The sequence below is a fragment of the Amblyomma americanum genome, chromosome 5 (assembly GCF_052857255.1).
Source record: "Amblyomma americanum isolate KBUSLIRL-KWMA chromosome 5, ASM5285725v1, whole genome shotgun sequence".
Lineage (NCBI taxonomy): Eukaryota > Metazoa > Arthropoda > Arachnida > Ixodida > Ixodidae > Amblyomma > Amblyomma americanum.
The window spans coordinates 131,173,748-131,187,934 of record NC_135501.1 but is presented as its reverse complement, the minus strand read 5'-3'; the positions used below and the strand labels follow the sequence as shown (position 1 = coordinate 131,187,934).

Genomic DNA, 14,187 nt, shown 5'->3' with positions numbered 1-14,187 from the left:
GGAAACTTGTGGCAAACGCTCAGTCAATGGCTATTACTTACAGGACCCTGCACCATCGTAATTGAAGTCGACGAGGCAGATAACCTGTGCGGTCGCAGCGTACACCTTTCCGGACACGCCATGTCCTTTGGATTCCAGGTCTCCTACGCGTACTCCGAAGTAGGTCCACTCTGCGTGCACGCAACGTGCGAGTTAAAAAGATCGCCTCAAGAGCAGCCTACATTTCGCACGTACTTTCAACCGACACTGATAATAACTCCATCCAGCTTTTGCTTTCAGAGAATTTTGATTGTTCGGCTTTTCTTGGGAGCAGCTGCCTACTATTTTGTGGGAAAAAAATTTATTCTCAATATGTTTGAAGTGAAAACCAGGATAGTTCTTTCCCGCTGCTCAACTGAAAACGTGATGTGGATGATGATATCGAAAGTAATACAGACTTCGTGATCAACTGCGGGAACAGGATACCGATGTGGTCAAGCATTGGAAATACATGTGCAAAAATTTAATACCATCACCACAGTCAGCTTAAGGAAACGGCAAGTGGAGACCACATTTTTCTTTTATTTTTTTTTCTAGCTTTGAAAGCTTCCTCTGTTTTGACTATTCCTCATAACAACGCTGTAATCGGCCAAAATATTCTTTCAATTTCTACTGAGTGTAGATCTAGTCACAGTAAAGAGCAACAGCCCACAACACCAGGAAGGAGATACACAGCAAAGCGCGGCTTTCGTATTCTTGCCTTGTTCTTATTCGCTTGCACATCGCTTTGTTATGGGCTACCAACACGGGCGTGCGTTGCCCCTGACGGCCACATTTTAATGCGAAAGCGTTTAATGGCACATGGGCAATGAAAGCCGGCGTCGTTCAGAACCCGGTGACGCCATCAGCAAAAAGAAAGTTCCTTCTCAAGGTGCGAGGAATTCAAGCAGGGACTGCAGATTGTGATCCAGGCACACAACTCGAATGGCACCAAACCGCATTGAGTTTTGGCGAATAAAGCTGAACCCGGTGCAATCTTTTCTCTGTGACTGTATGCTAACGAGTAGGTCTCTAATTAGAAACGAACGAATCGCAATGAACCTCGCTCCAGAACTCACGACGAGACATTGTTTTTGCATTAAAAGTACATAGGTATTCTTGATTACCCCGCAATTTTTTTAAATAGTATTCTTGAAAACTACTGAAACAATCCTAAAATACTCAAATTCTACAAAAACCTGCTCTACTACTAATTCTCTACTCAAAGTCTCCCTGAACCATTAAAGTAAAATTCTTCAAAGGCCTAGTGTGACATTTGAGTCACACTAAATGGCACCCCCATCCTCGTGGTCATCAAAATGAAAATTATAGGTCTTAAACTTTCTGACAACAGCCTCAATGCTGAGACTACGCAATTAATTCATACTGCAATTCTTAATGCGCTTCACTAATTAGGCATATATTCATTTGCCAACACAGACACGCGCTGCCTCACTTAGGCCTCAGAAACTAACTCAAACACGCCTTTGTCCTTAAGGGCGACTACGGGCCTTTTCTGGAGTTATGTACTGTGGTGAAACGTACACTCTTAAGTTTTCCTCCCTATCATGCTCACTTCATCCTTAAAGGCAACTCCGGGATTTTCTAGAGTCGTATACTGTGGTGGAATGTTTATTGTAAGTTTTAATTTCCATCCTGATAATTTCGTTCCTAACGGAAACTTCGGGCTTTTTCTATAGTCATGTACTGTGGTGAAACATTGACTTTTAATTTTTCGTAGTTGTCCTCGTCACTTCCTCCTCAAGGCCAATTCCCCGCTCTTTCTGGAGTCATGTACTGTGGTGAAACGTTTACTCTATATTTTCTTAGTGAAAATTTTAGCATAGAGGCGACGCAGATGAAGACTCCGATATAGTTTCCACCACTTGGTTATCATTAGGATGGACCGATGTTACGCTCACAGGCACCTTTTTGCGTTTCCACTCTACAGAGAGCGATGCTGAAGGGAGATTAGATATTCTGCGTAAATATTTTTTTTTAAATCTAAAGAGGACAGTTATCACTGAGTATGTGATGCTATATTTAGCGACATCTCTATACGGCGGCGAACATTCAGCGGAAACTAGCTATAACGAAGTCAAAGGGGTCCCGCGATTTCTTCGTTACAGCCATGACTTCGCTATAGCGATGCGTGACAGTTACGCTACGTGACGACGGCCGGTGGCACAGTGAGGGAATATGTCGGCCTTGTCACGTGTGCCTATTTACACCTGGCCTTTTGGGCTTTATTACATAGAAAACGAGTTCTAAAGGAATGATGTCGTAGACGACAGGGAGAGATCTATTCCGAATTATAAATGCTGGTTTCAAGGTGCGGAATCCATTACTAACACTGTAGCCGCAACTACAAGAGGTGTGGTTGGTTTTATCGCACAACTAATCAGCATTGGTGCTGATCCTGGCCATCGTCTTTACTGTTTGCAGCACATGATCACGGAGTTCCGGATAAGACAAAAAAAGATAAAGACAAAAAGGTAGAATAGGCTGAATTCGTTCGCCACAACGCTTCAGCACCAGACAGCACTCCCATGTAGACGAATGACGGTTAATTAATAAACTTTCAAAATTATAATGCTCTTGTCACAGGGCTACCACCCTTTAAGCGTGTTCAACACTTTGAAGGGTGTTCGTGAACACCTTTCTGATGTTTGATGTTCATGAACATTGTTAATATGTTATGAATAGCATAAGGATGTTTATCAAGGCCGGAAAGGTTCTAGCCCTCTGACACTCTGGGAAACCTTTCTCACATCTGAATCGTGGTGAAAAATTTTAGAGTGATGCATGCGCACGAGAGAGTGCTAACTTTAATGATGGCCGCTTTCTAGCGAACAGAAATTTTTTACGCACTTGTTTTCCGCCGCTTGGCCTTAGTGGGACAGCTAATGTCAACCACACCGCGCGCACGAACAAACGATTTTAACCCAGAAATGACACTGGGAAAACGGAATATAAACTGCACATGTTCGGCAGACTCACTTCTGAGTCAACTTAATCAGGTTCACTCAGGCTCATTTCATATGTTGATCTGAGTTGTATGTGAGTTCGTACTCATATTCGGATTACGATCTGTGTCGTGATGAGAGTGAGCTAACATTGATATTGTGATCTGAATCCTCCTACCTTGCTCTGTAGTGTGGGCCTCAAATCAAATAAATACATGATGTGAGGTCGAACAATCCCATGATCACATTTAATCTGATACCAATTGGACCCGAGTTTGTAAAGTTCTTAAACGCGAGTTTCCTGCGCACTCGTAAATCTAAATGCGCTTCTGGTCGAGGTTATAATGTAGAAAAATTTATTTCCTTGGTGCAATGTAATTTTTATGGCTGCATCATTCTATAACATTACATAAAGGCGAGAAAAGTTTGTTAGTCGCCGCGCCTGGTCTCGTTAAATAATAGCTATTCCTTGCTGCATCACAGTTGTTCTAATTCTTCCTTTACTGTTTTTTTTAAAACATGTAGTCGCCTCAGATCATTAAGTCTCGCGAGCGGAAGTTGCAGGCCTCTAGTCATCTCAGGCTACAGGATAACTGCATATAAATCTCATCGCAACACTGTGTTACACCTTTTTTGGCATTTGAGGCGCGCAACATGGGCCGCTGGGCACAAAAATGGTTCCACTGTTCGATGTGCGAGCTTAAGGAAGTCACGAGTCAAGGTGAGCCTTGGTGAGTCATGAGCTGAAATATTCGAGTAAGCCCGAATAAGTGAGCGCACATAAGCCATGGGTAGATACGAATGAGTGAGTGCAGATGAGCCGTGAGTCAAAAATTATGGGGGACGCTTAAGCTCCGCTCTAAGGGTATTACGCGATAGCATAATGAGTTAATGCATATATTGCAGGAGGTCATTTTCTACTTTGCTTTCATAAATACCCGGGAGTCCTCATATCCCTCACAGGGAGAGTGATGCATAGGATAAGCGATGCGCCACTCTTCTTCGACGTCAGGTTCTCCCGGTGGTGAGCCTTGTGTGACCGAAGCTGCTGTTCCCAAGCGACCAATCATTAATTTAAGTGCCAGCTATTATGGTGAGCAGTTTTCTGACTATGCGGTAGGCAAGTTGTAATGACACTGCAAGATCGCGTGACCTAGGTGGCCCTCCTGCCTCCTAGGTTCCTCTCTGGGCACCGCCTGCCAGTGTCATGATGCTGATTTTTCGCTCAGCGCCGACAGCTCCGACGCCGGATTTTCTTCGTTACTCGGTATTTAACGCTATCACGTTAAAATGAGTGGATGAGTCCAGGTGAGTCGTGACTCGAAATAGAGAGCGCACATGAGTCATGAGTAGAAGTTAGTGAGCCAAGATGAGTCGTGAGTCTATACGAGTGAGTTCGAGTCGTGGGTTCAAATGAGTGAGTGAGTCTAGATTAGTCGTGAGTCTGAGTGCGCCAAAATGAGTTTCAGTTATGAGTTCGAATGAGGTCGAGCTCTTGTCAGTGTGAGTTTGAGAGAGCCCGTACGTTGACCAAGCATTTGTGAGTGAGCCTGAATGACCACTCGTGATTTCGCCTAGGCTTGCATATACGCATGCGCATTGCACCGTTTGCAGAGAGGTTGAAGACGGGGTAATCTACAGTTACTACGGAACTTTTTTTGAGTGGGGGGCAAGACTTTGAGCTTATTTCGTTGATAATGTATTTAATGCTCACTTACATAACACACACACACACACATCTCTCTCTCGCTATATATATATATATATATATATATATATATATATATATATATATATATATATATATATATATATATATTAAATGTTCAAAGGTTGATGCAAACTGTCACGTTGTGGTGACGACATTCCTCAGTGAAAAAGACAACGAAACGGCATCCAAAAGAAACGGTTTAAGGGGCGGAGTGCCGCCGCGGTGGCTGCTGACCTGAAAGACGGGGTTTCGATCCCGGCCGCGGCGGTCGAATTTGGATGGAGGCGATATTCTAGAGGCCCGCGTATTGTGCGATGTCAGTGCACGTTAAAGAACCACAGGAGGTCGAACTTTTCAGAGTCCTTCACTACGGCGTCCCTCATATCCTGAGTCGCTTTGGGACGTTAAACCCCCATAAACCGTGGTTAAGGGACTGACTCGCACCCATTAAGAACTAAAAGCCTCGACAGCGGCTATAGCCGCAAACGTGGTCGGCGGTCATCGTCTTTAATGCTTGGTGTTGTTGGCCGCGCTCAATTTAGAGCTGGCGAGGAATCTTCGAAATAAAGAACCAAAAGCAACTACAGCCATCTGGAAAAATGTGGAAGCATTTGCAACCGGCCCCGATATATGAACATAAGTCTCGTCGAATCTCGAATTACAAAACAAAATGACACAACCGCGTAACGGCAGTTTTGAGTGCGAAAACAAACGGTGCAATGATTCGCGGCAATATAAAGCGAATAGAAATTGGAGGCTTTGCTCACGAGGATGGATCAATTGTAATAAAAGGTTTGTGCGCAGTATGTTTAAATTCCGCTAATCATGATCCGCTAATGTAGCCCCCTTGCCTTGCTAACTCTGTCGAGGTCCAGCATGGCGCAGCAGGCCGTGCGCACCGCGCAGTGCGGCATTATTCAGAGGACCACATGCCCGATTTTCCGCGTACAAATAAGCGCAAGAAGCATAACGAGCGCTGAAAATGACAAATTGCCGACACAAACGCTTTCTGCCTGCACCGTTGAGACGGGATAAGTTTTTTGTGCGTTTTCCACGGTGCTTGACAGAGCAGGCCATGCGCTGTGGTTTAAACCTTCCACATAAATTTGATATAGAAGTGTGGCACTTTGTTACAAATCGGCATAATCAGCGCTAAATGGCCAGTGGGGTACACTGGAGGTTCGTTACATCACTTTGCAAGGAAATTTCACTTTTTAAAGAAAGGCATAAAATACACAAGCTTTTCTAACAAAAGGTAAAAACAGCGCTAAATTCAACACAAACCACGCAAAAAGACGGATAGGACGGCCGCTGCCAAGCAAGATGTACTGGAAGCCCTGTGAAATGTACTGCTGCACGGACTACTGATGTTGGTGTTATGCTTTAGCGCAATGTTGTGACGTCATTAGTGACGTCAATACATGCCGGCAAATCAACCTGGCAAGTTACGCGGACGTAATGCTTGACGCCACTGCATGCTGACTGATAAGTACGGCAGGGTGTTAAGCAGATGACGCCGATGCGAACATCAGCGAAACAGCAAACGCGCCTTTAACAGCCGTTGCCGTGGGAGTGTTCTTGTTCTCCGTGGTTTACTCTGTCAAGTCCGAGTTATGCAAGCCCCTCGGACCCTTGGTGCGCATGCTTGATTTTGTGACTAATAGTGTCAAACCCATCATGCTTGTTTATATTCAGTCAGCCGGCGAGAGAGCCTACTTAGAAGGCCACTGCGTTGTTCGCTTCTATGTGCACCTTGCACATTATCTCAACGTAAGCGGATTAGTTTCGGCCCACAAAGTCTTATTCTTGTCGATTTGGCGTTCATTTAGCTTCGAACAAACGTCACGGAGCATGGTAGAGCAACCCACCGGCCAGAAATACGGGTACAGTTAGTTCACGTTCTGGCAAGTGTAAACTTTGGCATAGTATTGCAAACCTGGGAGGTCAAGGCTAAACAAACTACCTTCATAGTGAATTTATTCAGTACTTAAGCAATCGGGGCATGCAACTTAGGATAGCAGCAGTAGGGTCTCCTACCAGAAATATATGTCAGCAATTAATGGCGTTAAAATATCGACGTCTCTTATCGGACCTTAACGATTTCCCCGTTACGACTGCTGCTCTTCAGGCTAGCCTTTACACAACCGGCATTTAACAAAATGATTCTGGTGGTGCTTTCTGGGTCTGCCATAGCGCATTCTACGCCTTGAAGAAGCTTTCAACAATCCCCGCTTTTTGTTTGAGATGGTGACCTGCCCCATTCTATCACCTTTCATCGCACCAGGCTTTTGAAATGATGCAAAACATTACCTTTTGGCATGCTGCAAAAAATTTGGCAATGAGACACTGCCAGTAGGTTCTGAAGAAACAGCACGACAATGAAAATGTGCACTACTGATCGATGTATGTATAATCACACGCTACATTTAAGAAAGAAGGGCCCTAACACGATATCTGATCGATTCAGTCGTATAATGGTTTCGCATTCAAAATCGGTTCAATGCTGTGCCTATAATACACCACCTCCTGGAAGTGTGTGGTTTTTATTGACTGGTTGGGACGAGATGCGATAGTTCGAGACCATCGTTCCCAACTTTCATCTGATACAATGCGCCCGGTCTAACCAACTCATCCAACAAGTTTTCTTGAGCCATAGTCTTATCAATAGGAAATGCCGACATCGCTATCTAGAGAAATACGCAGTTTGCAAGTATGGTGCCAGCTAACCAAGCGTTGCTATTGGCACCAACTGACACCACGACTACATTGTAGCGTAAACCGCAGTCATTGATGCGCTTTTCAGCCTCAGAGGCAGTCGAAGCTAGATTAACAGTTTTATTTAATTGCAGTGCTGCGGGTTTTAATATGAAACCATAGCCGTTACAGAATGAGTGCGCTTAGGTTCAGGCTAATCAAGGATGCACAAGAACCGCACAAAAAGCAACAGATGTCATTCACGTCATCTGATAGCTCAGGTGGATGACATATTTTAAGCCCAACGACACTGAGATAACACCGCGCCTGTTCCAGTATTCAAATGCACATTTCACATCGACTGCCCCATTCATAGCAAGCCTTGCCTCAACCAACTTGTGCACTTTGAATGATAAGGTGTCCAATGTAACCTTCCAGGCCAAATTACTATCAGTGCCCGCGGGCTGTCATTGCTTGAGCCATACACTATGTAGAATTTTTCATGGTAAAAACAGCAGAGCGCTACCTTCTCAACCACTTCGTGATCAGCGACATTTCGGCCATAACTATACCGCTCTACCTACTCGTACCAGACAACGCTTCCTCACCCAAACATCCTTTTGCAAACTCGTTCTCTCTATGTGCTGCTGTCAATATCAAATTTGAGCCTGAAATAATTATACACTTCATCTGCGCATACCACTGTTCTCAAGTAATATTGATCCTTTACTTGCAGCAAAAAACAGATAGGTTACAACGCCAAACCGATATCGTCTTAAGGCTCATCTTTCCTAAATGTGGTGTGTGGCTATGCACACACTGTTCACTACTGCACATTTTCATTTTAGTGCTAATTGTTTCTTCAGAGCCGACTGGCAGTCTGAATTACAAATCTTTTGCAGCATGCCAAAAGCTAATGTCGCCGAAAACAGACGGGTATTTTGCATGACGCGTTGCAGAATGATAGTGGGGTAGGTCGCCATCTCAAACAAAAAGTGGAGGTTTGTGGAAAGCTCTTTAATGCATAGAGTGCACTATAGTGAACCTAGCAAGCACCACCAGGAATTCTGGAAAAGCAGCGCTGAACAGACGAGGACAGAGACGAGGCGACAAGGACGGGCGCTGTACACAAAACCATGTACCAACACGCCCAACTCGCCGCACCACCAGGAACTATTTTTGAAAATCAAATAATGCCTCGCCCCTCCCCCCTCTTCCTTCCACCCATTTCCAAAGCAGAATATAAACCTAACGGTTGTTCCTTTTTGTAAGCGCTGTTCAAAAGTCGATGCCATGAGCGGCATAGTTGAGCTTACTTGACGGGTCTCGGCCTCCTGTTCGCAAAAGAAAAAAAATCTATACAAACGTTCGTCATCTCCAGCATCAACGCAATCCTGGCAACCATGAAGTTGAGCTGCAACACACAGTTCATATTCCGGCATTCAGATTAATTGATGCGTTCGCACTTAGGCTGCACTGCTGGGCGCAGAAACGTCAGCGCCATTCCAGCAAAAAAAGCCATTAGAGAGCTATATTAGCTGTTCAGTTTCGGTGTTGAACTTGGGAGCAAGTTAAGAGTTGTGACTGTGCGCAGAATCGTGCAGTTAAAAAGGTTTCACCCGCAAACAACTAAGTGAATCCGTCACCGGCGGCGAATCGCAGTGGTGCTGACTCGCTAGGCATCGATCTCAGATGCGTAGTCGCTGTCCAAGCAGCACAGATAATCTGCCCAGTTTTGGAAATGAATGGTTCCACTTCGGTCGTTTGTAGACCCGGCCTTTGCCAATGCATTTCCAACGTTGGAGCGATTAGCTGCGCTGCCGGAGTGCAGACATTCATGTTGTAAAAGAATAAGAAATAAGGAATATTGGGGGCCATCACCGGGAGGGCTCTTGCTTATTCACAGCACTGCGAACGCACAACAATAGGGAAATTGGAAGCCATTAGCAACACTTAATTTGACCTTAATTCCTGTCTGCTACAGGCGTGTCGAGTAAGAACTAAGGTATGAAAGCAAGACAAAGCGGCGCACATTTGCTGTGCCTGAGCATAACTGGCTCTAAACATTCCTCAGAGAACCTTCTCTATAGTAGCACATGTACTCTTTCTCGCTCTCCTTTACACGGTTTCTGCGACCAAAAATAAAAAAAAAACAATCTTCTTACAACTATCCTCTGGTTTGGTTCAGTCTCACTGAATATTATGATTTTTGAATGCGTCGATTTAAAACACAATAAAGAAATTTTCGTCTTACCTGACGGTTCCGGGATGATGGGTTCAGTTCTATTAGTACGGCGCTTATCTCCCTCTGAAAATAAAAAAAGAAGAAAACTATAGAAAGTCATGCTACGCATTGCCATCAGTCACGTCACAATGGTACCAGCTCGCGATGTGACTGTCACTGGGTCGTGTGATACACTAAACCTCTTTCCGCGTGACCATAGTGCCATTACGCAAAATGCCGCCCACTCCAGTTGACACCGCCACTGGTGTCACATTGCGTGAGCTGCCTTTCAACTTCATGTAGCAGTTAACTAGCCGCCATGGCGAACCTTGATTCCATTTTCGATCATATAGCAATTGCCGTTGCGGGCACCCCTTGTTTCATCGCCGTTTTTATTTTTGTTGTTCGAACAAAACCAACAGTATCCCTACTGAGAGTTTTCATATGGCGAGTCCGATAATCCCACATGTTTCCAAAATCATTATATGCACGCAGTATGCAGTTTGAGGAGTCGGTAGATACTTTATGGAATACGCGTATGAAAACTTACTGACTCCATATGACGTCATGCACACTTTATGAGTGTTTTATGGAAGTCTTATAGAAAGTTTATGGACTCCGTACAGGGGCACAGGAATTTTTATATATTATTCTATATAATGTGGACTCTATATTCTCATCATTCCATACGAGCGACTCCTATGGAGCGTTTCAGTAGCGATACTAATGATACAGTCCCTTCATTCCCCTCGTTCAGCTACTCAGGCTTTGAAAGGACAACACGGGCCCAGTTGCTTAGCACCAACAGCGAACTGGTCCCGTGTGATCGGCAAATAACACTTGCTAGTTGTTTATTCCGACCATGCAGCGAAAGAGACACTCACGATCTTCCCAGGATCTGTTGAAAACGACCAAGAAAACTATGCCGCACAGCAGCAGAAACCCCAGGCAGGCACCGCCGCAGACGAGCGCTGGCACGTTGAGTCCGCCCTCACCTTCTCCTCCTCTGCGAGCGTAGACGACGAGTCGGCACGAATTGATGATAAGATTCTACTGCAATCAATACCCAAACAGTGAATGATGTCGCAGAATTTGTTTGGTGCTATGGCAATATACAGGGCATTTCGCCCAAGATTTTCCACAAGTTTTAAACATAGGCTTCTTGGGTTGCAAGAGCGCTTTTTCTGGCATATCACTGTCCGCGATGTAGTACAGGTGCGGCCAAAAGTAAACGCAGCGCGCCATTGCCTTTTATCATATTTCATGCACCCACTAGTGGAAATTGCTAGTTATTTTATGTGCATGTTGGAAGTGGATCTTTGTGCGCATTCTAAAGGAGAAACAAATTTTAATAATTTCTGATAGCGAAGGCGTGATTGCTCTTAGAACGAAATAGCGTGCTCCGCTTACCTATGTCAGCACCTGCACAAGAGACTATGATGATTATGCATTATTACGGTGCAAGAGCATCTGCGGCTAAAGAGCGTCATGGCACGACGAACTTTTGACTACTGAAGAGCGGTCAAAGACCTATTTTTCCAAGCATTTCACCCCAGATAAGCCGAGCATCAGGCCGCGGGAAAGCTTGTACCTACTTCATTACCGGTGGCACCCGGCCGCCCTGGGGATCGAAACCCGCACCTCCCGCATGCGAGGCGGATGGTCAACCACTTGGCCACCGGTGCGGTTAGTACATAAGACTGTAGGCCTCTTTTATTGGCTGCTCTCTCTGCACCAGTTCAAAGAGCGAAGCACTTTCGCATTCGTTTTGCCACTGCAGCGCGCGCCCGCTGCATTTCCGTATTCGTTCTGCAAAAGTGTCAGCCTAGTGCAGCACGAGTTCTTCGCTGGCTTGAACTCTCCGAAGTGGAAGTGAAGCTGTAGTGTAGCAATATGGCGGCGTCCATGTGCAGGTGTTGAGAACCAATGAAGATATGACAGTAGGCGCTAAATGAATCGACGACAGTTCTGTCATGAAAAGAGGGGGTGAGGAGGTTAAGAACTTTTCATGGCGTCATAACTGCAAACCGAAGCCATCGAGTCTCATGGGGAGAATTTCAGAGCATATTCGTAAGTCGTCTGCGTGTATACATGCAATGTATGACTCTCTTTTTTCTATGAAGCAGCTCTTTCTAGGGGCAAATTCATGGCGACACTTCCTTGGGATTAGCTGTTCGAAAAATTCGGAGCGCGGCTCGGGATTTTGGCGCCCGTTGATGTCCGTGACACACAGTTGGCTGTAATTTGGCAGCGACGCCAAGGCGAGCAGACGACCAGGCCTGTACTCGACCATTCGTTTTGGAGGCAGCCACTGCCAAGCTGCACTTGAACTGACGCTGCTGGCCGGCGGCACCGCCGCGCAAATCCAAGGAACTAGCGCAGCGAGTACAGCAATGTCGATGGGAACTCATAGCTACAACGTGCTAACTAGCAGTTTGGCTAACTAATATTAAATAGCAAAATAATAATATTGTCGTTAGGCTCCTTAGTTATTGAGAGGCGCATAGCCCACCGTGAGTATCAGTTTTTTTTTACAACTTCGTAAAGCGGCTACCCTCGGAGCTGCGGCGCAAAAAAAAAATTTGGCTCTTTTGGCAAGTTATGTCCGCTCAAGAGGTTGCTTTGCCAGAAGGCTTCTAAAAAGCGCATACGTTATGGCGTGATGCAGCCAAGATTTGTTGGGCCATAGCGCCGAGGATAAGTAGGGTTTCTCAATTCTGAAATCTGGATTGGATATTGGATACCGTAAGTTACACAGCCCTGAACAATTAAGAACCCTAACAGAGTCAGAAATTTACTATTCGATATTAGTTAACTAGCCTGCTAGCTAGCACGTCTTAACTGTATTCTGATGTACTACATCGCTAACTATATGTTATGACGAACAAACCGGTCTTCTAACTCAAAAATGCTATTTTTTAAAATTGTGTGGTCTTGGAAGAAACACCCGCTATGACCACGGAGAGCAAGGTAAAAGGTCTGCACAAGTCGAAAAAACTGAAATGTATGTGAAACTGAAAATGATTGAATCAAATAATGAAAGTTTCAAAATTGATTTCAATGTGATGAATGTATACAAACAGCACTGGTGTAAAGAATTCTGGCCATATTGCTTGTTTTTTTTTCAGTGTGCTTAGGGGAGCATGATTCACACTTCTAGTTGTTAATAAATCTGGTTTCATTATTTCATCTGATAGCCGTCCTGGTTAACATAAGTGATTGAGCAACTGCCCCGGACAAGCGGTGGTCCTGAGTTCGTTCCACGGACCAGAAGGAATATTTTCAGCTAATAAGTTTTTGAAAAAGCTGCATAGTTTGCCTTAGTAGCTGTATGGCTTTGCTTGGGCAATTATATGGGATAATTACTCTCTAAAGAGCTGCTGGCGAGTTTTAAAATGGAGCAGTTTTTGCATCCATAAAAACAAAACGTATAGAAAGGTAACGGCGAGAGTGTTGCTCAATGTACAGAGATTCAGTCTTTTAAAGTGCCCTCTATGTGTGCCCCCTCGCCTTTACAGATGCGTTTAGAAACTCTTCTCCAAGGTTGTTTTTCTCAACCATTCATTCTACGGCCCGTAACTTAACCTCTTCCTTATGAAGGCGGCTTAGGCTGATTTCCAGCCTAGAGACGCTTTGCTCTACATTTTATTAGTTTATTTATTTACACCTATTGCAGGCCCGTCGCGGGCTCATTCTGGAGTGGAATTAATGCGGAAAAAATACAAAAACAAACTTTTTAGCTAGAAAAGACGTGGTATACTGAGGGGCCAGTTGGTCAGACATATAAACAAAAACGTACCGTATGCACGCGACGAGCTGTCCTGTCTTCGCCCTTCTTCGTCCCGTTCATATATTACGTTTTTGTTTATAAAAAAACACTTGCCAAAGTATTAATATGAAGCCAAGAGAACATTCTTATTCTTTCAAAGCACTGTGAAAAAGACACCCTGACTTATTCGAGTTAAATATTTTTCATTAAACCCTCGAGTCAACGCCCCAAAACACAAAAATTTACGACCCGGAGAATAATATATTTTACCAAGGCAAAATATAAAAGCTGGAGAAAAAGCACATTTCCAAATTTTATATCAATTACTCCTTCAGAGAGCAAATTTTTACTACTTGTCATCGTGCTCTTTCGTCGGACGGCGGTGTTAATAAAATTGAATCTGTCAAGAGCAGTTCTGGCCTAGTCTGTTCAGCCCTCGCTTCTTGCGCAGGGCATGCGGGGTGCAATACACAGGCCATCAAGGTACCCACAGCTTTGTCAACTCGTAAAAACATCACCTGCCATTGTACTAGACTTTCTACTTATGCAAAGCTTGAAAAAATAGGCATTTTGACCTCCCCTCATGAAGACCAAAACGAGGCAGAAATGGCGCTCTGTGGTCAAGCACCCCCTTTGTGCCAATAGAATCCAAACATTATAAAAATGTATGTACCATAATGAGGTCCAGGACAACCTCAACAACAGCAGCACCGAAGTAAGAGAAAAGCTAGACCTGTTTTGTCCGGATCCCACTAATTCGCTTCTACGGTGTGCCATCGACGACGAAGCGTCAGTGCACCGCTTA

General features: G+C 44.6%; 1 protein-coding gene across 1 annotated transcript in view; it reads right to left on the bottom strand.

Moving 5' to 3' along the window:
* Nucleotides 1-10,576, bottom strand: part of LOC144135026 (uncharacterized) — a 78,998-nt gene extending 68,422 nt beyond the window's left edge. Inside the window, exons 1-4 of the mRNA XM_077667797.1 lie at nucleotides 10,498-10,576; nucleotides 9,644-9,697; nucleotides 8,706-8,723; nucleotides 42-170 (exon numbers count right to left, since the gene is read on the bottom strand). The gene's annotated coding sequence lies outside the window, so the exon portion shown is untranslated. The remainder of the gene's footprint in view (nucleotides 1-41; nucleotides 171-8,705; nucleotides 8,724-9,643; nucleotides 9,698-10,497) is intronic.
* Nucleotides 10,577-14,187: the final 3,611 nt, after the last annotated feature.